Source organism: Lygodium microphyllum, chromosome 17 (genome assembly GCF_053477565.2).
Source record: "Lygodium microphyllum isolate KBCC chromosome 17, Lygodium_microphyllum_v1.1.10, whole genome shotgun sequence".
Taxonomy (NCBI): Eukaryota; Viridiplantae; Streptophyta; class Polypodiopsida; order Schizaeales; family Lygodiaceae; genus Lygodium; species Lygodium microphyllum.
Window position 1 is genome coordinate 127,508,661 of NC_141151.1, and position 26,670 is coordinate 127,535,330.

Sequence of the window (26,670 nt, forward strand, 5' to 3'; positions counted from 1 at the left end):
GACGAACTCGACTCATAGCCCTGATTATCTACCCATCGGTCCCTTGGCTACACAATTTGATTAGGCATTGGTTGCATTGGTTACTGAACCAGAGGAACGACGTTAGGGTTCGTTGCTTGGCCTCCCACATTTGGAGGCATCTGACTAGTCATAGGCATAGTCACACTAGGCAGAGCTTGCAATAAAGGCACATTTGGCACCACTTTCCCTCTCCCATTAAGATTGGCCATCCCTTTCCCTCTCCCGTTAGGATTGGCCATCCCTATCCCTTGGCTTTCACTACCATTGATCAGTTGCGAATTATTTCCCGACGCTAGACCCATATTGGGACTGGTTCGAGAAGCATAGGCCTCTTGCAGTGAGGATTCTATTTCTTGCGGTCGTCTAATGGCAGTGTCTATATTTGCCAAGGTAACACTATTCAGTTGCGCTTGGATGTTAAAATCAAGACCATGCAAGAAGTATTGTAACTGGGCAGCATATGAGATAGGGACAGAGGCATCCAATTTACGGAAAACCTCTTTAATCTTCTTGGCATACGCTCGTATATCTTCATGCGGTTCTTGGCATGTTAAAATCAACATGCGCAACCAATATTGGCCACCCCTCTTAGGGAAAAACTCCCTTTGGAAGGCTTCATAAAATAAGTCCACTGTGATTATGGTTCCGACCTCAAGGCCGTGATACCATATAGTTGCCCTTCCCTTCAGGGTCATGTTGAAGAACATCATTAGATGCCCTTTCTCTTGGATGCGGCAATTGAACATCAGCTTTTGGAACTCCCTTATATGAAGCTCCACGTCCTCTTCCACTAACGAATTAAAAATGGGCAGGGGGAAACCTAAGGTTAGCAAATCCGCCATTCCTGCAAGGATTGGGATAGGTGCGGCATAGCAATGATTGGATTTGCTAATGGAACCGAGATGCACAAAGCTATCACACCACTTGAAATGGGTAGATTAATTGGGAATGGGAAAGTACTAGAACTTCCACATCCTCATATACTTTGATTCAGGATAAGGTTACTAAGACCCTGCCCTTGAATAGGTTCAAGGCTACTCCTTTTAGGAGAATAACACCTATTGATTTCAGCTCTCCGTCTAGCCCTCTCAGCTCTCTCATATTTTTGAAGTTCGGCTTGACAGATTTCTTTAAAGGACATCAACTAACATGTAGGTCCCAAGAGACCCTAGATTCAAAAACCACCACTTTGAGGCGGCTCCCGGTAGAGGCACCACTGATGGGACCAAAAATGGGCTGGCACTGGCTATGGCACTAGCCGGACCTCATGCATACAACAAACACCTTCACCACCACACAGCCTCGCGGGCCAAGAGCATCTGTAATAACTAAATGCACACTAGATACATTTAATATTGCATTTGTAGCTAGATAAGAGTCCAATGGCACCTTCCTCAAAACCCCTCAAAGGGGGTATCCCATATTGGCAATAAGTGCCACGTATCACATACATGGAGGCACCCCATCGGCTGATTGTCGTGGCCCCACTGTAGCTCTCCTACATCTTGGGGATTGGCCCCTAGATATGTTGATTTTACATATAAACAAATTGGCACAAGACTCCTCTTTTTGTCAGTGAGAACCAAGAGATACCATATTTCCTCACCAATAATTTTCCCCAAGAAATGAACGATTAACCTATGGCAAGGGGAATCTCACCTTCTCAAGTGTGGGTCAACTATAATTCAAACAATTGCTACGCAATTTCAGGAGTTGATACCATATGTATGATCAATGCAATAGTAGATGTCTCATCGTGCACAAACAGTTATGTTTCGAAATCAGCTTATATGCTAGTATGCAAACAGTCTTTTCGTGAATTCCAACTAATACGTATATGCTTCATTGCAAGAATCTAGCACCAAGGTGAAGCTTGTGCTACTAGATCCCTTATTTCCAAAAAGGTTGTTTCCTAAATTCTATACATAGAAAAGAAAATCAGAATTTGTATTATTTCAGTCCTCAAATTGTTGCACAAAATCCTCCTCCCCCTCACCATTAAAGTTTTGCTTCATTTCATAGGTGTATAGAGCTTGTTTTGTCATGGTTTAATATATAAAAAGTAATAAATCGCACACTGTGACAAAAATATAGGCAAAACCTCATGCTTTGCCCCTACCATACATTCACGACCACTTATTATATTTTTTCGTATTTTTCTAAGGCATATTCCTATTTTTTCTCTATTTTTCTAATAAAAATATTAATATATCTTTAGATATGTGGCTCTTGATTCTTTATATATATATATATATATAGATTTTATTGGCATTTTATCCCCTGTGTATTGGTTTATCCCACCTGAAAACACCAAAAACCCCATTTTTCTCATAAAAACCGTATTTTACGGGTTTCTAAAAATTATTTCCAGCATTTTGACTTTATTTTTTCTGATTTTTTCATCATGCAAGCATAGAAGAAATAATAAACAACATGTCTACCAATTTTCACTCCATGAGAACAACATTGGCTCAATCAAACATAAAAAACAAGCAATTTTCCTTTGTAAAATAGAGTTACCGATTTTTTTTCTTCTTTGTACGTTTTAAAATTTGATGTGGGACTACAGATTAGCCCTCATTCAAGGCTCAGTCCACCTCCAAACATCCAACTCTATCCCTACATCCTTCAACTGATTCTCTTCTTGATTTTTCCCACATGAATTGTCTCTTGGAAGAGAGAGAGGGAGGAGAGAGAAAGACTAATTGTCATTCTACATATCCAAGCAGCCATCTCATGGGCAAAGACAAGCAATAAGGAGCATAGGCAAGAGGGAAATCATGTATGCCAACAATTGGGGGGTGTGCTTTGAAGCTCTGCAACCCCCCTCCACCAAATCGTCGTGCCCTCCATCCATGTCACCTCTTTGATCATCCATGCAAAAAAAAATGGGCCCTCCCCACAAAAATCAAGTTTTAAGGAGGTCCCCCAAAGGGAGCCCCTGAAGGTCACATCCTTTGGGCTTAAGTCCCTTTTACACTTGGCCCTTGGCTTCCCGTCCAGCCTATCTTCCGTGTCCGGCCTCAGATTTTGCCATTGAAAAATTTTGGCATTCGTCTCGAAGTCCCCCACTATCGGGCATCTCCAGAAGTCCCATTTCAGAGCCAAAAAATTTATAAAAATTTCCTAACGACTGCTCAGTGGGTCTTTAAAACACTTTTGGGGCATTGCTGCTTAAAATCGTACTGATTGCAGCTACTGTCTTCGATGAAGTCTATTTTTCCCCTGAAATCACTACAAGATATAGACCTTATACCGACGTTTAAAGCAACAAAAATACAAACAACAAAATTTTCCCCCGTCGTCGCAAAAAGTGTCGTTATTGATGACGCCATAGAATCGTCACTATATGCGTCGCTATATGAGTTGCTATTTGCGTCGCTATCTGCGTCGTAAATGCGACGTAGATAGCGACGCAACCAGTAAAGTTGCGACGCTCATAGCAATGCCAATAGCGATGCAAGCAGTAAATTTGCGACGCAAATAGCGACGGTAACAGGAAAAGAAATTTTTGTGGTAGGGCCACATATAGCACTATGTGCTGTATGAGAGCCATACAAAATAGTTTCTGCACTGCTGTATACAAAGCGCTTGCAAACAAAAAGAATATATACTGAAATCATAAAACTGATACATGAAATAAATACATGATCGCATAAAATGCGATTGGTACAATCATGAAAGGATATCACTAATACATAGAAAATGTCTATATAGATCAAGCAACTAAAAACTAAAGGTGTGTGAGCTCCAAGCATCCAAGGGTGAGCTACAAATCCTCGTTCCCTGAAAGCTCGTCCTGCCGCAAAGAAGCGTCGAACGGATTCTGTAGAAAAAGAAACAACATATCAATCCACCATACAATAATGCATTCAAATATCTCATGGTAACTACGGACAATAAAGATGAGTGACTTACAAGGCCGCCGCGTCTATACAATCGGTTGATCAATGCCCTGAGACCGTGCCTCTCTGCATATCGAGTCTCAAGGCCTTACGGATCGCGATTTGTAATGGAGTGCTACAAAGAAAACAAAATGCTAACTGTTAGAAACATGATTGTCAGTACAAAGAATATTTCAAAAAAACAAATAAGCAAAACAAAAGAGAAACTTACAAAGTCCTCCAAATATGTCCTGTGGCCGCCACTCCCAAGATGATGCACCGCTCCGGCCTCGATTCGTGCCCTCGCCGCCTCCCGCTGCTGACTCCAACGTCCTAGCGAATTTGTAGCCTCCTCCCTCAGTCGGCGCCAGTCGTCTGTATCTATTCACTCGGGCTTTGGAGCCCCACTCTTGATTGCCTTGCATGCGTCGGATCGTCTATATGACATGTATGCACGCATGCAATCCATCATCCAGCCCGTAGAGAATCTATCTACTGCGGCTGGCACCAGAAACTCCTCATGCAAGGATGCTACTATGTAGTCCTTGCTTCCCTCCGGTATGTTCCTCCAATGATCCAGGACGTTGTGCCGAAAAACCTGTTGGCACAACTCCCTCATGCGAGCCATCACCCTCCTCCCCTCATCATTCATGATGATGGCTCTTGACCTACTATCCACTAGGTATCCATAACCCCTAGGAGTCTGCCTAAGATGGGCCCTCTCCCATCTCCGTCCATGCTCCTGGGCATATCCAGGAGACCCTTGTACATCCGGTGTACCGACAGGGGTACCCTCTCCTGGAGTGCCACTCAAAGGGGTGCCACCAAAAGGAGTGCCATCAAAAGGCGTGCCACCTGCTGACGGTTGCGCAAAAGTCGGAGTAACTGGAGTAGACGTCCCCACAGGTGTGACAAATCCTGGAGGTGACGCAGCTCCAGCTGAAAGACGAGACGGAGACACCACGTCCGTGTCTCCACAGCAGCACCCCCTTGATCCTCCTGTAGTCCCTCCCTCTAGCCCAAGTCGCGAGCATCGAGATCGTCTGCTTGAAGCTGAAGCATCTGATCACGCTGAAGCAGATCTAGCAGAGTGCCCTAACGAAGAACGAGACAGCTCCTGGTCTGCCATCTCTCTGAATCTCGCGAGCTGATCTGGAGACATGCGTGCCATCATGTCCTGAAACTCCTCATCGCTCATCCCTCGACTCATCCTGAAAATGTCACCTGCACAGATAAAAAATGATGTTAGAATAATCAATTTAAACTATACAAAGCACAGTAATATAAATCATTTTTGAAAAATCCCTCTTAAAATGCATATCTTATGTATCTTTATGGAAGATCTAAACAACGAATTGAGTAATACGATTCTCCAAGAATGAAGTATTCTATGGTTCCATGTTAATCTCCTGACACAACTCTGCATACATTGGAAGGTCGATAGACATGTCACCACAAAAGAACGAGTCTGCCTCATTCTCAAAAAATTCTAGGACTTTTGTATTTCCATCATTGTTAGCCGATCGTTGCCTGTGATGTTGACCTGTGATGGTCCTATAGCAAGCTGCCCACATTCTTGAAAATATGCATGGGATCCACCTGTAAGTGGGTCCAATATGGCAACTCGTAGAAAACTGAGAACCGTCACATTCCATTTGGATGTGATTCCGAGTTTACCATTTTCAGCTCATACCAGCTTGCAGCGCTCATACGTGCTGGAGGTCGTCCAAGAAAACCTTCCCTGAGTTCATGATCCTCCGGAAAGAAAGCGTCGTGTCCTTGATATACCATCTTCTTCATGGTTCGTGACCTTCGGGAGTCTAACTGTGGCCCATACAATGGACATGCATAATAACCTGAGGTAACCAGACCTATAAGGCGAGCCATGACCTAGTGAATACTTGATTGAATGAAATAAAATATAGATATTACAAGCGAGAACAAAGGTCTGCTCACCTGAGCACTCTCCCAATCTCGGAAAGTCATGCATCGTCCACATGAGAATGGCTCCAATGTTGGGGCTGACCGCCGACCATCGCGCCTACTCATATCTTGCACAGTGACCCCCTCCTCCCACAAAATCTTAAGCTCATCGACTAATGGATGAAGATACACGTCCATATTTTTTACTTTGTAGCGGCCCGAGACGAGCAAGCTAAGGATGAGATGTCCTTTCTTCGTAGAAAGCCATGGAGGGATGTTGTAGTTGACAAGCACTATAGGCCACACACTGTAAGAAGTCGAGCGTAGACCGAATGGGTTCACACCATCCATGGCGAGACCGAGCCGAAGATTCCTTGGCTCTCGCGCAAAGCCTGGGAAGGTAGAGTCAATGTGGCTCCATGCGCGCGAATCCGCTGATATTCGTTGAACTCCATCCGTGGACCTAATTTGCACATGCCACGTTTTCAAGCTTGCCATGGCAGACGTGCGAAACATGTGGTTTATGCGGGGGATGAGTGAAAAGTGTCTGAGAACTTTTTGAGGGATGGTTTGCCCTTGCAAGTCCTGTCGATACCTGTGAGCACCACACTTTGGACATGTCTCCATAGTCTCATATTCATCTCGAAACAATATGCAGTCGTTGATACATGCATGGATGTTATTGTAGTCTATGCCAAGCTTTCGTAAAACATGTCGTGCATCATCACGAGACTCAGGCATGCTATTTGCAGGTGGTAATATATGATATTTCAATAACCTGAAAAAAATCATAAAACACCTTGAAAAATCACAAATGTTTGCAATAATATTGTTTAAAAGAAAAAATCAATGAAGCCTATGTGCAAGGTACCTGAATAACTCAGTCACACTCGTATCGCTCCAACCGTATTTTGCTTGCACACTTAAGAGTGCAAGCAATGTCTTCAACCGAGATACTCGGCACCCATCATATAATGGTATGGATGCTTCCTCTCTAAGCGGGTCAGATGTCTCAACATCCATGGGAAAATATGCATCGATCATTGCCTTCATCTCAGGCTCCAAGATTGTAGGTAGGTCGGGAAGATTGTCTGTCTCCTCTGGCATTGACGGTATAGATAGGCCTTGCGAGTGGTCGATTGGCTCCTGCAATCCATCCATCGCGCGTCCACCAACTCTTCTAATTGGCTGCAAAGGGTGCACTCCCCCTTGGGTCGAGACATCAACCCCCTGGATAGAAAATTTGCCAACAAGACCCAATCTTATTGTGTATGGTTTTCAATTAGCTTGAGAGTACAATGCATGATTAATATTAACTTCAAATTATCATTTGTTGAAAATCCACAATCGCCTGATCAATGATCTCAGATTGAAACTCGCCAAATCGTCGTACGTATTCTATAAACAATCGACATTTTCGTCTAATTGCCAACTTGCATTGAGAGCAAGGACATGGGACACGCTGATTAAGATACGTCTCGCGGTCTTGAACAATAAGACCTTCTTCATTTTCCATCTTATCTACATTATAGCAAACAAGGCTTAAATGGATAGCTTTATGGAGATGTATGTCAAGTTGCAAGTTGACCATAAATCTTGCATTGTATATAGTAGTTGAGAGATTTTCCAATGTTATATCTCGGCCTTGTATCATGCTCAAGGATTTTTTTGTCCCGGTAGATAATTATTTGTTATATCTCGGCTTTGAGTATAAGTAATCCATTTTGAGCATCATTGAGGATCTATTAGTCTAATAATAAATCAGTCTCAACAAAAAGCATCTTAGAAATGTGGTTTTTTTGTCCTAGGATCGCGTATTAAAATTAATGCGTGTCATCTATGAAATTTAATAACTATAGTAATAAAATTTATTTCAATCAATTCTACTCATAGTCATAAGACCTGAGAGAAAATATCCTATACTCAATTTAAGGGTTTCTTCTTCTATAACAATACTTTGGGTTCATTTTGATGAAGTACCGTAATAACCATTAGCTAGGGTATCATTTTCTTTTAGTCCTTCCGTTGACTAGTTGGCATGATTTCTAATTTGTTATGCCTATAAAGTTAATACAAAAACAATGAATTATGCATATCACAATTAGATCCCCTACTTGGACATTATGAAGGAATTGACCATTTTTAAGCCATCTTAAAGAGTCAGCAATGTACGTGGCCCATGGCAAAGCACATTGCATACCATTATCGATAAGTCTATTATCTTAAATTTCCTTCCCCTCCCTCTCCCTCTCTCTCCCTCTCCCTCTCTTTCTCTCTTTCTCTCTTTCTCTCTCATTTCCTCTCCTAAACAAGCAAAAAAGAAAGTGATTCAAACAACAAACAACCAAACCCATCGTGAGAGAGAGAATGCACTCTCTCTCTCTCTCACCCTCTCCCTCTCTCATTTCCTTCCCCTCCCTCTCCCTCTCCCTCTCTTTCTCTTTCTCTCCCTCTCTATCTCTCTTTCTCTCTCATTTCCTAAACAAGCAAAAAATAAAGTGATTTAAATATTAAACAAGCAAAAGGGAGAGGGAGAGAGACAATGCACTCTCCCTCTCTTTCTCTTTCTCTCCCTCTCTCATTTCCTTCCCCTCCCTCTCCCTCTCCCTCTCTTTTTCTCTCATTTCCTCTCCTAAACAAGCAAAAAATAAAGTGATTTAAACATTAAACAAGCAAAAGGGAGAGGGAGAGAGATAATGCACTCTCCCTCTCTTTCTCTTTCTCTCCCTCTCCCTCTCTTTCTCTTTCTCTCCCTCTCTCATTTCCTTCCCCTCCCTCTCCCTCTCCCTCTCTTTCTCTTTCTCTCCCTCTCTATCTCTCTTTCTCTCTCATTTCCTAAACAAGCAAAAAATAAAGCGATTTAAACATTAAACAAACAAAAGGGAGAGGGAGAGAGACAATGCACTCTCCCTCTCTTTTTCTTTCTCTCCCTCTCTCATTTCCTTCCTCTCCCTCTCCCTCTCCCTCTCTTTCTCTCCCTCTCTTTCTCTCTCATTTCCTCTCCTAAACAAGCAAAAAAGAAAGTGATTTAAACATTAAACAAGTAAAAGGGAGAGGGAGAGAGAGAATGCACTCTCCCTCCCTCTCCCTCTCTCATTTCCTCCCCCTCCCTCTCCCTCTCCCTCTCCCTCTCCCTCTCTTTCTCTCTTACTTTCTCGTTTCCTCTCCTAAACAAGCAAAAAAGAAAGTGATTTAAACATTAAACAAGCAAAAGGGAGAGGGAGAGAGAGATTGCACTCTCCCTCTCTTTCTCTTTCTCTCCCTCTCCCTCTCCCTCTCCCTCTCTTTCTCTCCCTCTCTCTCCCTCTCCCTCTCTTTCTCTTTCATTTCCTCTCCTAAACAAGCAAAAGAGAGTGATTTAAACCTTGAACAAGCAAAAGAAAGAGAGAGGGAGACTCACCAATGAGATATGGCGAGCGTGGGGCGGCTTCTCTTTGCGATGAAGGCTCCTCCTCTCCTTCACGAACAACGGTGGCGGCGGCGGCGGCGGCGGCGGCGGTGGCAAGTCTTCTTCCTCTTCTTCTCTCACGACGGTCACTCTCTCCCTCACTCTCGCTCTCAAAACTCTCAATGAAGCAAAAGAAATGAAAACCGCGCTCGGGTTTCGGTCGCGTTTTTTCCTTGCGGCCCGTCGCTATTTGCATCGCATCGACGCTATTAGCAACGGAAATAGCGATGCCAATAGCGACGTCGCTATCCGCCGTCGCTAATCGGCGTCGCTAATGGCCCAAATCCTTGTAGTGAATTTGGAATTTTTGGCTATTTTTAAGCAATTCTCGGTGTCAAAATTCATCTGTCAAAAATGAAATTCTTACAAAATCTTAATCTATCAGTGTTGGCTCATGTTGAGGTCTTGTTGAGTGAAAATCCACTTTAGGATTTTATAATTAGAGACTAAGGAAAACTTGTTACCAAGCAGATAATATCTCCATAATTTGAAGGCATGAATTACACTTAGTAATTCTAGATCATATGTGGCATAGTTTCTTTTATGGATCCTTAATTTCCTTGAAGAATAGGCTACTTTTTGTAGCAAAATTTTCTTCTTTTGGGGACTGATAAGTCAAGGCATGAAGTCCTAGGATTTGGTTTGGTATATTTAGGGGAGGTTTGATAATTGTCTACCTATTGTAAAGACATTATCGAGCACTCCAAGAGCTATTTTTACGAGCACATCTAGTGACCCTATCTTGCTGGGCTACTAGGCAACTATTTCTAGGAATCCTTGTTTGTTGTGAGACAGCTAGGGAAGCCTGCAAAAAAAGAAGACAAAAATGATAAATATCTTTGAAAGCCCTAGCATATGAAGATGTGTAAAAAGGGTTTCTAATCCCTAAAATAAAAAAATAAACAAAAAAAATCAAAGAGTAGGTGATCATTGCCTTGCAAAGGCTTGGTAGGTTCCTAGGGACAAGTCAGATCTGAGGAGGATGCCTTGTCTTCCTAGGGGTGGCATTTAGTTGAAAAAATAAATAAGGATGGTTGGAGCAAAAATAGTAGTGAGTGAAAGAAGAAAAGAATGTAGTGTTGCCTTGTGAGAGCTTGATAGGTTCTTGGGTACAGAGACAAAACTTGAGACTGATGCCTTGTTCTCCTTGGGTCACAATATGCTCAGCTCCCTCTTTTTTACATGCTCGATTACGAAGTCTTGAAGTATAAAAAAGTGACAAATGAAACATATTTGAAAATAGAAAACCATGCTGTAGGAGTCCTCGCCTAGTAGTTCTTGGTCTAGTTGTCCTAGGTCAAGTAGGCAAGTTAGACCACCACTTAGGATGACTCCTTTAATAGTTTCTTTTAGTCAATCTATGTTGGAGCAATTGGTTAGCCACTAGCTCTAGATCTCTATCAAATTATGCTTACTCTATCCCTTGTGGACATCATGCCTTGATTTTGTCAGGGGGTAGCATGAGAGCTATATTTGTCTTTTGTTGTATATTCTTCTTTGTAGTAGCTTGATGATCTTTATGGTTTATGAATGTGTAGATCAATTCGTGGATTTGATGAATTGAGTTGCCCTATCTCATGGTCACCAATAAGAGCAAGATTTTAAGACTAGGAAAAAGCCAAATTTTGTTAATTTGAGGTAGAAATAAAAGCTCATTGGAAGCAGCAGATGTGGACCTTACGATTTTAAACAGCCATGAAATGTGGGATTTAAAAGCTCTTCTGAAGATGAATCTTGCAATAGTCACAAAATTTAGTAATTTTTCTAGGTATCAAAATGAAGTGGAATAAGCTCCAAATAGTGCAAGACTTTGAGATGGCCATGCAAAACATTTTAGACTTTGATTTGGACGTTGGAAAAACTGAAGCTGAGAGTGCCCGAGGAAGGAGAGTCAAAAGGAAGTGTGAAGAGGCTAAAAGAGGAAATGGGTGTGACCCTTGGGGCCCCCCAAGCCCCCACATTCTCATGCGAGGAGGGGGGGCATTTTTTTCATGGCATGGAAAAAAAAATAGCGCCCTCTTACATGGTTGTGGAAATTGAGAGGGGAGGGGAGAGGGGCTAGGAAGCCAGAGAATAAGTATACCAATCGATTACATTAGCCTACTCCTACATTTCTTTGCTTTCAATCTCCACCTCCACCTCGGTGAATGATGGACTGATTAGGGAGATCCAAAATAAGTATTTCTCTCTCCTCTTGTGGGCTACTCATGTGGGAATTCTTGTGAGAAGATCGAGATGGAGATCGATTATCCCGCTTGAATTAGATTAATGTGGGACCATGCTGACACTGAGTAGTGACGATCAATGCTATTCAAAGACCAATGGCAAGTTTGATTGATGTCCGTAAAGTCAATTCCTAAGATCCGAAACATGAAAAATGGTGGTAAGCCTCTTTTTTAATGGAAATTTGGATTCTCTTTGATATTTTGTGGTGCAAATAATGTTTATATGTGATGAAATTTTGATTGAAACTTGTTTGTGATGTATTTGAGGGTTGAAAATCATAAGGTGAAGAACCCATGCCTATGTGTGTGAGTTATCAAATTTTAAAAATCTGAAATGCATATTTTAAGAGGAAAAATGATGTTTTTCTTGGTTTCGAGTGATTAAATCAGGTTCATATGGGATGATATTAAATGTGATGATGGGCTGTAGTCCAAATTGACTTCTTGAATCTAGAAAATATAAAAAATCAACATTTTACATAAATAAAGTAAGAAAAATATAAAAAGTAGAGTTTTGGGACAAAGAAAATAGAGTTATAAAGTTTTGTGCACAAAAATTTATGAAAACTAGAATTATATTTGTGTAATTATAATGGAGATAAAGCATGAGTATTTAACTTAGTTTGCCCCCGTTTGTATGTTTTCGTGTGTATTTATTGCTTATTATGAGTTGCTTACATTATGAATAAACATATATGAAAACACCTCTTAACCTACCCATTGTAAGCAAAACCTAAATGGTAGGGAGAGAGGGGGTTTTATGTGTTGAATATGGTTTTAAAATATGATTCATTTGCTATAATTTTCATATAGTTTTCCATCTTATTTTAAGTATTGAGATATATTAACACAGAGTAGTCTGGCAGCACTAGCTTATCATCATAGCAAAGTCATTAGTGAAAAAAATCATGGAAATAATATTTGAGCACATTCACAATGCCACAATTTTGATTTTGTTTAGGTAAAATATTTATGCACTCAAAGTCATCCACATTATATTGCCTTTTATCAACATGGTATAAAGAGAACTATATCTTAGATGCATAGCATTTGATTTCAAACTATTGGCCCACAATGAGTATGAGGCTCCCTATACTGTAGATTTAGTATAATCATGTCCTTGAAGATTGATTTGGTGAGTAATATACCATCTTGTGGAATGAATATTGTGAAGAGTGGACTTTGTGCATATGTGTTATATGTTGAGATAGCGCATCCTGGCTCCAATCCTCAGGGTGTAAGAGAGCCATAATAGGGTCACAACAATAAGTTGGGGGGTACTTCCTTTGTTTGTATTACGAGGTGCTAGCCATTGGCCACCTATACCTTTAGATACTCCATTTGGTTGGAGTCAACAAGGGCATCACATTGGACTACAATCTAGAGATTATATCTACAAATGTGTTCTTTCGATAAATCAGTTCATAGTGTCTATATGCTCTTGGTCGTGAGGTTGTGGAATTGTTTGATGAACATAGGAGGCTCAACTAGAGCCCTAGATCCAGCGTTGGGCCCATTTCTGGTCCCGACAAGTCTCCTCCAATCCTCTGTCTCCAACCATTTAGGCTTTGATGTGCCATTCTTGACTGTCTTGCATGCATCTAACTGTCTATGTGACATATATACACACATATAATCTATCATCCATCCAATGAAAAAAAAAAAAAGTTGTTATAGGTATAAAGCACTCCTTATGAAAGGATGCTATTATGTAGTCCTTGTGTTGGGACCTAAAAAAGGTCAGATACTGGCTCTAAGGCACTACTTGGGCCTCACTACTTGCCTAAAACCATCGCACATGGCCTCGTAGGTAGGAGCGTCTATGACTTTGAGTTTGTACTATTTTTTAGTCCAACAAATAATTATCTTTCCACTCCTCAAAAGGAGTCCCTAAACATACTAGTGTTTTATACCACGTAGCACACACACAAGGAGCACCCATCGGTTAATCACCATGGCTCCACTAAGACTCTCCTACACCGTGGGGATCGGCCCCAAGATGTGCCGTGAACATAAAATAGATTTGAAATAAGGTCCACTCTTTTGATAAACGATCCAGGAGATAATAAATAAACCTCAGCAAATAACTCCCAAAGAACAGAATATCTAGCCCTACGGCTTGGGATACCTGACACTCTCACTCATATAAACATGTGCTATACATCTAGGATACAATACCATGAGGTGCATCAATGCAAGTATGAATATGACCATTGTGCTCAAATAAATATTCATTGAAAATCAATAACGTGAAATTGCAAAGAAAACTCTTTTCATGATTTCCTTTTCTACACAATAGGGCTTTGTTGCTTAGGGCTAGCACCGAGTCTACTCATGCTACTAGTCCCTTTAATTTTTAAACAACCGCGACCCTGTATGATATGTAGCATCAAAAATCAAAATTTAATGTACTTCAACCTCTTAACAACCCCCTACCGTTAAATACTTCTCTCACGTTGATATACGGAAAGCATGATTTTTTTGTATTTTTCTTCATTGAAAGCAATAAAGACACACTCTCACAAAGAAATGGGGTATTTTTCCATTTTTCTTTAATTTTTTCTATTTATTTATAAAAAATTATAGATAATGACTGATTTTCAAATGTAGAGTGATTACTTTCATAGAAAATTATTTTCTCAGCATGTTTCATTCCATGCAAATGGTAAATGTACACCGAAAACCCAAAAATCAGGTATTTTTCCTTAAACTGTCTAGTCTCAGATTTTGTGTATTTTGCATACAATTATTATACGACTAATTTTTTAAGATTCTTTCAACGTGATTGATCAAATAGAGAATTAGCAATCAAATCCAAGCATTACTAACCATTTCCAACAAGAATTCATCATAAAATGATAAAAATCTACTTTTTTTTCACAAAACTGCTTATTATGACGTGTATTTTTCAATGTTAGAGACCCATTGATACTCTTTTAATGGCCATTTATGATCTATCCAACTCTGATTCACATGTCTCTCTACTCGCGTCATTCTTTGACCAAAAATGTCCATCTCAGCCCATCCCCCTCTCTTTTACATTGATCCATAAGAACAGTCCACAAAAGGAGAGAGAAGAGAGAAAGACTGAAATCAGATCTCTTTGTTTAATGCATCAAATCCAGTCATTTCTGTGGTCATGAAGAGCGAAAAATTGGTGGAACATGCTACCATGATCATTCCTCATGAGGTTGCAAACTGAAAATTGATTTAAAAATGAGAATTTTAGGGGCACCGAAAAAAATGGTGCTCCCCGCTCCCCTGCCCCACCATTCATGAAAACTCATGTTCTTTCATTTTAAGCTTGTTTAAAGATTAAACTAAGGCTTTAAAAAAATACCGGTTCAATTTAGAGATTTCACATTGCGGGAAAAGTGGTTTGTTTAATTTTGAGGGTGTAAACGTGCTTGGAATTGAGATCCGTCTAGATGGTTGGCTTCATGACATAGAAATCCATAGATGTGGCCACCGTGATGCACTAAACTTTACAGGGATTAAACGGGAGTCAAACGAACTCGGATTGATAAACCGAGACTTGCATTGGGTTCCTAGCATCAAAATCCATCTAAAAAAACTCCAACTCATTGATCTGCAACCATTTCATTTTTCATAAGCATTTGATCTTTGATGGCCTCTTAGGCTCTTTTCTGCTTCAAACATAGCCTTTAATATCCACTCTCATTGGCAATGACGAGATAGGGCAACTTAGCTCGTCAAACCCCATAAACTAACCTGCACAAAAAACAACCATAAAAAGCATCAAGTTGCCACAAAAAATATACTCAAAAAGGCACAAGAATAGCTCTAACCCTACCCCCTTGACAAAATCAAGGCATGAAGATCTACAAGGGATGGGCCTAGCATACTCTGACAGAAATCTAGAGCAAGTTGCTAACCAACTACTCCAACACGAACTCGCTAAAAGAACTAGCAAAGAGGTCGTCCTAGGAGTGGTCTGAACTACCTATCTAACTAAGGACAACTAGACCAAGATTTTTGACTAGGTGAGGACTCCTATAGAGTAGGCATCATATATTTTCTTGAAACACATTTTTCTTTCAAATTTTCCATACTCAAGCATGTAACAAGAAGGGAGCTGAGCGTAGAGTGACCTAAGGAGAACAGGGCATTGGCCTTAGGTCTTGATTTATTACCCAAGAACCTACCAAGCTCTCCTGAGGTGACACTTAATCTTTTGTTGTTTCACTCATTTTTATTTTCTTTCCAACCTTCTTTGTACATTATTTTGGCTAGTTGCTAGCCCTAGGAAGACATGGCATCAGCCAACTCGTCCCTAGGAACCTACAGGCCTCTGCAAGGCAATAATCAACTACTTTTAGGATTTTTTTTCCTAATTTAAGGGGTTAAAATCCCTTTTTACACACCTCTATAATTTATCTTTCTAGTATATTTAGAACTTGCTCTTCTTTTCTATTTTGGCGGGCTTCTCTGGCTACCTCACCCTAGCAAGGACTCTTAGAATAACTACCTAGAAGGCTAGGAATGGTAGGGTCACTAGGATTTCCTTCTATAACAGGTCTTCAATGCATGACAATGTCTTGACAGGAGGTAAACAACTACTTGAATCTCCACTAGATATACCTAACTATTGAGAGTGGAAAAAGACTAAATTTTTGACTGATTTTTGTTGTTTTTGATGTTTGAATGATTGGTTTTTTATGGATTTAGAGTGATGTATGGTTGTTCATGGAAGTGTTTGAGAGTGTTTTGGATGATATTGATTATGTATTGGAAGCTCATGATGATTTTTAGTGGAGATATGAAACTCTGTGATGTTCTGATAGGTTCTGTTGAGGTTCTGATTGGTTCTGTATACCTTCTGTATAGCTTTTGTTTTGTTCTGATTTTCTTCTGTATGAAGCATGGATTGATGATTGATGAAGATTGAAATCTTTTGGAATCTCATTGAATATTTTTTGATAGTTTGGAATGGTTTTAGTATGAGTTATGAGGTTCTAATGACCTTCTGTAACCCTCTGTAAACCTTATGTAGAGCCTCTGTCTCTGCTCTGTAACTGTTCTGTATCTGCACTGTTCTTGTACTGTACTGTCCTGTAGATCTTTTGTAAGTGTTCTGTAGAATGTATGTGTGACTTTAGGAAAAATTTTTAACTTTTGAAAATGATGAATCTAAGTTCAAAAGAACTAAAACAAATGGAAAAAGCAGCTACTGAAGATTGAAGAGAAGACTGGAGTGACAGTGACAGTAATGAGCTGTGAAGAGACACAGTAGTGGCTCTGGTACCTCTTCACATCAGACATACCTCTTGGGATGTGCATCCACAATCTAAGAAGGATTATTGAGAGTCATTATTGAGTATTGTAGTGAGGATATGATGTACTATTGAGAGAGAGAGAGAGAGAGAGAGAGAGAGAGAGAGCCAAAGATAATCAATTCTATCAAAACAGTGTATCTATATATGAGAGATTGAGAGAGAGAACTATGAAGACATTGAAGATAAATACTATGTGATTGATTTCCATTCAAAAATGGTGTATTCTTTTATATTCCTTTTTCTATTGAAGTGTTTTATGAAGATGTTGAACATTATGATTGATTCTATCAAATCCGTGGGAGATATCTACTATGATGCTGCGTGAAGAATTGTTGTTCTCTTTTTTTTGTCATCAAAAGAATGAAATAAAAGCTTGTTGATGTTACAAGATATATTTTCTTACAGTAGAATCCCCTTTTCCTTGGTGTTCCTCTTGGGGCTCCATGTCTTTGGTGCACAGCCGAGGAAACTTGCCATCAACAAGCATTAGAAGAGGCTGAAAATGAAGGAAATGGCATTGCCAAGAAGAGGAGAATGCAATGGATGTTTGCAAAGTTCCTTCTTCCAATGAAGAGTTGGATATTCTCATTATCAAAGATGCTTTCCACAAGAAGTTCCTCCCAAAATGGCAGAAATATATCACCATCATGATGCATACTCTATGTGGTGGACAATTTTCTCTTCTTATTGAAGCAGCAGAAACTTGTATCTTGGTGGAAAATTATTTGGTGAGATTGGAGTTTTGAGCCCGAGATGTGCCTAAAATTTGCCAAAAAATCCAGAATTTAGGGAAAAAATATTTAACATTGAAGGCGGCGGCTGCAGCTAGGACGATTTTAAGCACCAAGTGAAAGACGGTTTTTAAAAGGCGTCCGAGCGACATTTGCAGATTTTTGATAAATTTTTTGACTACCGTGCAGGATGCTGGGAGGTGCCAGTCAGTGCGACATGCCGAGACGGATGTGCAAGATTTTTCAGAGGTCGAAACGAAGCCTGAACACGAAAGAGGCAAAAAATTGGCCAAATTTGAAAAGGTGGACATTGAGAGATTAAAGGGGGGTGCCCTTTGGGACCTTAACCCCCCCCCCCCCCCCCCCCCCTTCCTTTATTTCTCATGGCGTGAGGATATGGCGACGACAGGTAGTAGCGCGCGCAAAAATCGGAACCCCCCCCCCACAAATCGAATTTTGGGCTACAAAGAACCCATGGAACAGACATTGGCCACCAACTTCTCCCTCTTCCTTGATCATATCGTCGGTCTTCGCGAATTGCGCCAGATATGGCTGGCTGAATGAAGAGATCAGAATCTATTCTTTCTCTCTCCTCCCTCCCTCTCCTCTCTATGGGCTATTCATGTGCACTATCTTGAAGGAGGAATCAAGAAGGAGATTGAAGAAAACGGTGATGGAGATTGATGGAGATGCTGAAGATTGATGTGCAGCATTGGATTGAGAGCAATGGAGGCTCTGTCCGCTGGTCATGCAGTCATTTAATGTGTCTCGGTTTTGTAAAACCACGGTATGACCATTTTTATGAAGAAAAAGAAGGGTTTTTGGTATTTTATGATGGTAATGATGTTCTTATTGGATGAAAATTTGTTTGAGTGCCGGTTGCATCATGATTAATTGTTGTTTATCAGAAAATTTTAATTTTGCAATGATTTACATGTGCTATTTAATTCCCGTGAACCCAAAATGCGGTTTTTAAGCGGTAAAATGATAGTTTGGTCGTTTCGGGTGGGTGAAATGTGTTTCTATGGGGGGAAAATGGAAGATAAATTGAATGTTAGTACGCTAAAGTGATTGGAATAAGAAAAATCAGAAAATATCATATTTTATTGCCAAATAAATCAAGAAAATAGAGAAAATAAGGGGAAAATTAGAAATATGCCTCACAAAAATAAGAAAAAATATAATGATTGTTTGTGGATGTATAGTAGTGGTAAAGCATGAGGTTTAGCCTCAGTTTGCCCTATCTCCTTATCAAAGTTTGTGATTTATCGCTTTTCATACATATCAAAATATGACAAAATGAACCTCTACACCAATGCAACGAAAGCAATACCTAAACGTAGGGGGTTAGGATGTTTGAATGGTGCGATTTGCATGCTGATTGTTGCTGATTTTCTGATGCATATCATGACATAGAGTTTGTTTTGTTTGAATTAAGAGGGTAGTAGCACGAGTGTTGTCTCGGTGCTATCCTTACATCGCCGCAACGGATTAGTGAATGAGCATTGGAAAGCGTGGTTGTGCATAACACGTTTCTGATTGAAAATTATGTTTGAATACTTTAGGATCATTCACTTTTGCATGTGCATGTCAACCATGGTATCAGAATTCAAAAGATTGGATGCATAGCACCTGTTTTCGATTATGATGATCCATGCTTGAGTGTGGAAAGGCAACCTAAGCTGTAGGATAGACGTTCGTTTCTTGGGGAATTATTTGGTAAGGACACATGGTATCTCTTGGAATACTTTAAAAATGAAAGAGTGGAGCTTGTTCTTTTGTTCTATATGTTGAGCAGCACATCAAGGGGCTAATCCCTACGATGTAGGAGAGCTGCAGTGGGGCCGCGGTGATTCCACCGAGAGGTTGCCTCCCATGTATGTGATTATCGTGGCATTTATTGCCAATATGTATGGGTTCTCCCTCTGTGGAGTTTATAGAAAGGGAAACGTAGGACTATAAAACTATAAACACATAGATTAGGCTTTAGGACAGTTGGTCCTTTAGCAGCAGATAGACGCTCTTGGCCCGCGAGGCCGTGAGAGTGTGTTTGTCTGTTATGAGCATGAGGTCCAGCTAGTGCCATAGCCAGTGCCGGCCCATTTGAGGTCCCATCATTTGGAAACAAAATGAAGAGCAGAAGCAGAGAGAAATGACCATCCATGGAATATTTAGCATTCATTGAGAAGTTTCTAGACATCATCAAGTGGGAGATCGTGAAGAAGCTTCAAGAGTCGTGGTCTATGGAGGTTCATGAAAACAAGAAGGAAAAGAGTTGGAATTTGTTTATGGATGCTCAACAACAAGATACATGGGATGCTTGGTGCAGTGACAATCTTTTGTTTGTCCAATTAGCAACCCACTGGAAGTTGGTTGATAGAGTGTTTTTCACAAAATACACTATTGAAACCCTCAGAAGTTGGCATTATTATAATGACACAACAACAATCCTAAGAAGAATGAATTTTGATACTTTCAAAATGGAATATCTCCCCCTCTGTAGTGGTTTGAAAGCCGAATTCAGAGATGTTGAAAAGAAGGAAGTAGAAGAGATGTACAGGCCAACTGGTTGGAGCCAACCCTCGGATGAATGATGCAATCAAGAGGCAAGCATTAGAACGAGTCCAGATGTACGTGAGAAGGGAGAAGGAAAAAATCAAAGCTGAGAATGAGCTCATAGCAGAAGCTTCCTTTGACACCCTAAAAGCACTCTTTACAGAAGTCCCCATGGTGACTCAACGTCCCCTTCCTAGTCAGATTCGTCTTGGAAAGTGAAGAGACTAGGGTGGTGGGCACTAGGATAGGTGTGATGGGGTTAATTAAACCCTTTTCCTTGCCCTCAACTGACTGGGGGTGGCATGTCTTTGGGTGCTTGGGAGCTTATGCTTGGGTGTTCTTCTTTGTGAGGGCTCATGGTTTCCAGCTCTTCTTCCCTTGAAGGCTACTCCATTGAGAGGCGGATGGACCATTATGCTCAAATGGAGTACAACTCAAACTTCTACACTTGGCTCATGCAAAGGTGAAACATAGTGAGCATGCGTTGAATGGTCTCCACCCTTCAACCTCTAATCCTAAGAAGGATTCTTCTCATCTCTAAGTTGGGAGGGTGTGAATGATAACATGTGTGAACATAAAACCTCAATCAACATTCAAAGATGGAAAAGAATGCATCAAAATCAACTCATGATTGATAAAGTGTTAGAAATTTTTGTGAAATGCATGGACTATTTAAAGAAAAATACTCTTCCTATATTCGAGTATTTCAATTTTCATCAGCATTTCCTCTATTGTCTATGCATCTTCCCACAAAAATTATCAGAAGAATACTAATGGTGGGCTATGGATTCATGACAGGTATCTACAGTGATAGGACAAGAGAAAACCAACAAGCTGCCATTCTCGGAGAAAGAGTATGCAAAGTACGGCCTTTCAATGGGAGACAAGGGCCTACAGTTAATTCAAATTCAGGCACATCTTGAATTCGAAAGACATAGTCCTGGAGGAGCTAGCCATCAAGAAATTTGTGAAGCAATGTAAGCTACAAAAGTATGTGGAGAAGGTGGGCCAAGCCATGGACTATGACAAGTTCATGGAATTCCTATAGACTTTCAACAAGAACCGCGGCACTATCATGATGAATCAAGAGAATGAAGCCCGCCAAGTGGAAATCAAACTGAGTCCCAAGTTGGTGCAGAGAGTGCTAGGCCTACCAAACATAGATGAAAGATGGTCAAAAAGGGATGTGTGGAGCATGTTGGGAATGGACAAAGTGATAATCCACACCAAGGAAGGTATCGGCCTAGCCAAAATCCTTGACCCTGAAGTCCACCTATAGGTAAAAATGGTGCACGCCTTGTTCTACAGCCAAAGATACAATGCATTGATGAGCAGAATCAATGTGCCAATGCTGGAAAGCATCGCCGCTAGGTCCTTCAATGAGGTGAATCTAAATGGCTTCATGTAGAACACGATAAAGACATTGACGAAGGCATTGGCCATTGGTGGAAGACACATGGGGGGGGAGTCCTCGGCCTCCAAAGCTAGAAATTTGTCATCATCAAAGGCCTCTACCATTGGCTTTGGAGGGTTCTTGATGACCATCATCAGAGAGGCCTTGGGAGAAGTGCAAGAAGATGAGGAAGTCATTGAGATGCCAGAAAGGTTCCCTTTGTGCCAAGAACAGGATCAATCTAGTGAGAGGATGATAAGTGACGAAGAAGGAGTAGGAAGAAAGGAAAAGCAAATCTACTAAGGGCCTAAATTGAGTCCAAAAGTGCCAAAGAAAGAAGAAAGAGAAGGGAAAACTAGGAGATGAAAAGAATAAAAGAAGAATCCAGGAAGGCTGAAGAGGAGAGGAGGAGGAAATTAGAGTGAGAGACTGAGGAGTTAAGGAGGAAGGAAGAAGAAGAAGAAGACATAGCCTTGGCCATCTGTGTCGATAGGTCAGATGCTTACATGGGTGAGATAAGTGAGGACATCCATCAGGAAATCACAAAAGTCTATTCGGCTCGCAATGTGTAGCTCCTCCTCAGTCAGCATGCAATCTAAGTAGGGGTGAGTCATAATGTGCTCTTCAAGGGGCCGGTTTTGCCGATGGTGGTCAACACTCTATAGGAGGTTGGGGCTACATAAGTTGGGCCATATTCCAAGGACTTGATTACACATCTCTGCTCAGCATTGGTCATAATTTGATAGCATTTGTGCTCCCATTGGAGTCTGAGGGCATACCATTGGCATGAGAAAGAGGAGTCATTTAGCAGCTAGTTGTTTCAACTTCACAATTCCCTGGTCGGTGGCAAGGACCATGCCCTTGGCATAACATGTAATGAGGCATTTCTTGCATGCTTCCTCATGGGTGATCTCTGTATCTATGAGTTTCTTAGTTGCTTAGGGAGCCTTGATGAATAAAATTTTGATTCTTCCCATGAGCAAGGTAGTGTGCATACCTCTGCTACTAAAGGTTCATCTAAGAGACCTAGATCTAATTAGTCATATCTTTTAGCAAGTGTGGTAAACATGGCATTCAAATGTCGAAGGCAACCAACTAAGTCATCCCCTATATTTTCAACTAAATCTACAACCAAGGTAAGAATCAAATATCATTCATAAAAATGTTTAAGGCCTATTGGAGGCTGGGGTTTTTAATTGGCCTCGACATCTGAGTGGTTAACATCTATGGTTGTGGCTACTCTAGAGTATGCGATTTGGCCTCTCATGTGCTAGGCTTGGTTTGGGATTCTAACTTTGTGCTGCCCGATGTATGTGAGGCTTGAGTAGCACTAACAATGCTGGGTTGAGTTGGTTTGGTGTCATCAAGATGTGGTTTCAGTCCATAGACTCGTTGAGGTTTTGGGTCAATGGTGTTAGGCTCTATGGGGTTCGCGGCTTGAGCTTTTTGCAGTCTTAGTGCCTGATCTATCGTGCCGCTCTGTATAGTCGGGTTTAAGGGTGGCGTTTGAATAGTGTCACTAACCAACTTAGCTTTAGGCACCCATATCCAGGCATTTCCCTCCTAATAGCCTTGTGCTTGTAATAAAGTCTTGGGGACCCATCATGGCTTGCCCTTTCGTTGGTGCCTATAGTTTCTTCTTGGGCTTCTAAGTCTCGAGTATGAGTTCTTAGGTTTGGAGGTCGTGATTGCATGCTCCTAGGTAGGCAGTCCTTGATCTTCAAGCACCCACTTGAACTATGGTTTGGGGGCCTTAGCCTTGATCTCAGCGGTGTATTGACAGTGTGGCATGGTGGGTTGTGACAAGTTTCAACCCCCCTCCTTAGACTTGGTGGTGGATTTTTCTATCATTGACCCCACGAACTTTGGTGGAGCTTTGTTGCCCTTGCTAGAAGTTGTGACCATTTGTACATTGCTAATGGCAAGGTGAATAGATTGTGACTCGTAGTCGACATTACAATGTACTTACTTTTTAAACGAGCCTCCTTACAGTGATTCTTAACCAACCTCTTTGTGTTCGACAGTATGTAAAAGATTATGTTTATGCTTTCAGACTCGATAGAGACTACTACTTTGTACCTGCCTAAAAGGGTGTACGATCAACCCCCAAATGGGCTAAGTCTGGCATTAGTAGGTTGTGTTCTGGCCAACCAATTTGAGTCCAACGATCGTGAGTTAAGATATTGAAATCAACTCCCTCATCATCGATCAATGTATCAAATCTATGTGTTTGTTAGGCAATGACCGTTATACGCAGGTAAATGGGTGCCACTGCCTTCTCCTCCTCTTTCTCCTCAATTTCCATTATTGTGGCAACTCGGACTTTCACAAGGGGCTCTAGCATGGGAGGCTCATGTTTTGGATGTGTGGGAGGGTAGTATTTCTTTATGTGGCTCTCATTGAAGAAGCCTATCCTCTCTCCATCTAGGGTCTTGAGCTCTACATTACTGATTCGACTAATAGTGCAAACTCAAAAAGGTCATAATACCCTAAACTTCTTCTTCTATTTTTGGCCTTTTATTGAGTACAAAAACACTAAGTCACCCTGTTCAAATTCTCATTGCTTAATGTGCTTGTCAAACCAACTCTTGTGACATGCTTCTTTGCAAATCATCACATGGGTGTCTAGAAGTTGAGTCTCTGATAAGCATTCTAGCTCAATTAGGCGGTTAGTCCATGCCATCCTTCTGTCCCATCTCTCTTGGGTGCTTATTCTTAAGCTTGTGACAATGAGCTCTAAAGTTAGAATGGCTTCAGTCGTGTAGCTTAACTTGAAGGGATTCTGTCCTATCGTTGTTTTATAGGCTGTTCTGTAGGCCCATAAGGGTGCCATCAGTTTGTTGTCCTAGTCACTGCACAAGGCAGAGACCACTTTGGTAAGGAAGTTCACCAAGATCTTATTAGTAGACTCAGCTTGGCCATTTTCTTGAGGGTAGTAAGGTAAGAATTTTTGATGGATGATTAGAAAGGTCAATAGGAGGTGAGCAATTACTTCATTAATGAAATGCATGCCTTGGTCACTAACTAGTTCAATGGGGCAGTCAAAACATGAGATCACCTACTCCCAAAGAAACTTAGTAGTGGTTCAAGCATCATTTTTTCTCGTGGCTCACGCTTTAGCCCACTTGGTGAGATAATATATATAGCAACAATGATGTACTTGGCCTGCGAGTACTGTGTTGTAGGACTAATTGTCCCAATGAAGTCAATTCTCCATTTCTCGAATGGTTGTCTGGCAATGATTGGGCTTAGCTCCATTTTGTCCTTGCAAACTGGTACCCTGGTCTGTTGGCACCTTTGCAGTGCTTTACAAATCGTGTTGCATCTCCAAAGAGAGTAGGCTACCACAGTTGAGACTGTAGCACCTTGTGGGTTGTCGTATCTCTACTCAAGTGCATTCTTGCAATTTTGTTGTGTGCTTCTGCAATACATCTCATGTTTGCACACGCATCTACAGAGCAAGTTGTCATGTCCTAACCTATAGAGTTGTCATGCTATCAACTGATAGGATTGTATTTTCAAGATGAGTCACCTAAGTCAGGCCTTCTTGATAGGTCTTTCACGTAGTTCATACTCAAGCACTTGGACTATATCGTCTTCCCAGTATGGCATTAAGTTAGCTCTAAGAAAGTCCCTTTCATTGGATATGTTAAATAGGTGTGTATCTGGAAAGTCATTTGTGATGCCATGTCATGTGGCTTCTCCTATGGGTATGCAAGACATATGGTCAACCATGTAGTGTTGCTTCCCTTTGGGTACTACCACATAGAAGTCGAACTCTAGAAGCAAAAGTAGCTATTGAGCAATGCATCTGTGGCACAAGATTTGTTATTAAGATAAAGCAAGGCTTGATGGTCACAAGAGAGACAAAAGGTGTGGCCAAAAGGTAATGCCAAAATTTCTTTACAACAAATACCATGGCTAACCCCTCCCTCTCCATGGTAGAGTAGTTTATCTCAGTATTCGTGAGTTATTTGCTAATGAAGCTCACTGGATAGTCTAAATTGTGTTCACTTGGCTAGCACAACACACTCCCCATGGTAGACTTCGAGGTGTCAATGTGAACGTGGAAGGTTATGGTCTGGTCTAGGACTCGTAAGATTGGTGCTATGGTTAGAGCCTTTGTCAACTCTTCGTATGCACGTTGGTGTTCATTGTTCCATTCAAATACTAGCAATAATTTGTATAGAGGCCTAGTAATTAATACAATGTTTAACACAAATCATCGATAGTATCCTATATGGCTGAGGAAGCACCAAACTCCCTTGTAGTCAGTTGGTGGTAGAAGATTGACGATAGCCCTAGCTTTTGAGAAGTCAGTGGCAATGCCATTCTTTGACACCATGTGTCCTAGGATGCATCCGTGCTTCACCCATAATTGGCATTTCAAGGGGTTTAACAAGAGACGACAATACAGTTTGAATCTTTCAAAGATTGGTCAAATCTTGCCTAGGTGTGCCGTCCAATTAGAATGGACACATAGATCATTGACGAATGCCTCTAACTCTTACCTAAGCATGTCCTTGAAAATGGCACACATGAGTCTTTGAAATGTGGCTGATGCATGACTTTCTTTCCGACAAGTAGTGTCCTTGCACTCGATTTTCAACATGACCTTTGCTTCACTTTTCTTCTTTCTTCACCTATGACTTTTCTTTCTAATTGAGGTTGCATCAAGGTTACTAGGCCCTAGCAATGATATGCCAACCTGCTTTGTTTGCATGTGGGTCATAACATGCAACAAGATGGGTGTGGCCTCCCTATTGAGTGTCTCAACACTGAACAGTTTGAATGGAATTGATGGCACAATTATCGAACTAGAGGATGGTTTTTTCCTTGGGCACTCCACATATACAACTGTGTGATTCCATACTCAGTGCATGTGAGATCAACCTTATCCGATTAGCTTGCTCCCTTTCGGGGTAGCGCGAAGATATGTGCCCTAGTTGACCAGCAAGAAATCATCTCCTAGGTCTACCACCCTACTAAGCCTTTGCCTCTTTCTCTTCCTAATGCTACCACCAACACTTGTTGATAGTCCATGACAACTCAATTTCCCTCCTTGTCATATGAGATGTAGGGGTTCATGTAAGGCTGCTCATCGTTTGGTTCCTCCACATAGAGCATTGCTCAGTGGATGGGTCATATAAGGTCTAGGCAGCTTGGGTATGCCTATGGGATTGATCTCTATC